Source organism: Oncorhynchus nerka, unplaced genomic scaffold (assembly GCF_034236695.1).
Source record: "Oncorhynchus nerka isolate Pitt River unplaced genomic scaffold, Oner_Uvic_2.0 unplaced_scaffold_4596, whole genome shotgun sequence".
NCBI classification, from domain to species: domain Eukaryota; kingdom Metazoa; phylum Chordata; class Actinopteri; order Salmoniformes; family Salmonidae; genus Oncorhynchus; species Oncorhynchus nerka.
In genome coordinates, this window is record NW_027036807.1 from 7,335 (window position 1) to 8,244 (window position 910).

Genomic DNA, 910 nt, shown 5'->3' on the forward strand with positions numbered 1-910 from the left:
TGTTGTTGTTCTACACTACCACACCCTGTTGTTGTTCTACACTACCACACCCTGTTGTTGTTCTACACTACCACACCCTGTTGTTGTTCTACACTACCACACCCTGTTGTTGTTCTACACTACCACACCCTGTTGTTGTTCTACACTACCACACCCTGTTGTTGTTCTACACTACCACACCCTGTTGTTGTTCTACACTACCACACCCTGTTGTTGTTCTACACTACCACACCCTGTTGTTCTACACTACCACACCCTGTTGTTCTCTACACCTGTTTACCTACACACCTGTTGTTGTTCTACACTACCACACCCTGTTGTTGTTCTACACTACCACACCCTGTTGTTCTACACTACCACACCCTGTTGTTCTACACTACCACACCCTGTTGTTGTTCTACACTACCACACCCTGTTGTTCTACACTACCACACCCTGTTGTTGTTCTACACTACCACACCCTGTTGTTGTTCTACACTACCACACCCTGTTGTTCTACACTACCACACCCTGTTGTTGTTCTACACTACCACACCCTGTTGTTCTACACTACCACACCCTGTTGTTGTTCTACACTACCACACCCTGTTGTTGTTCTACACTACCACACCCTGTTGTTGTTCTACACTACCACACCCTGTTGTTCTACACTACCACACCCTGTTGTTCTACACTACCACACCCTGTTGTTCTACACCACCACACCCTGTTGTTCTACACCACCACACCCTGTTGTTCTACACCACCACACCCTGTTGTTCTACACTACCACACCCTGTTGTTCTACACTACCACACCCTGTTGTTCTACACTACCACACCCTGTTGTTCTACACTACCACACCCTGTTGTTCTACACTACCACACCCTGTTGTTGTTCTACACTACCACACCCTGTTGTTCTACACTAC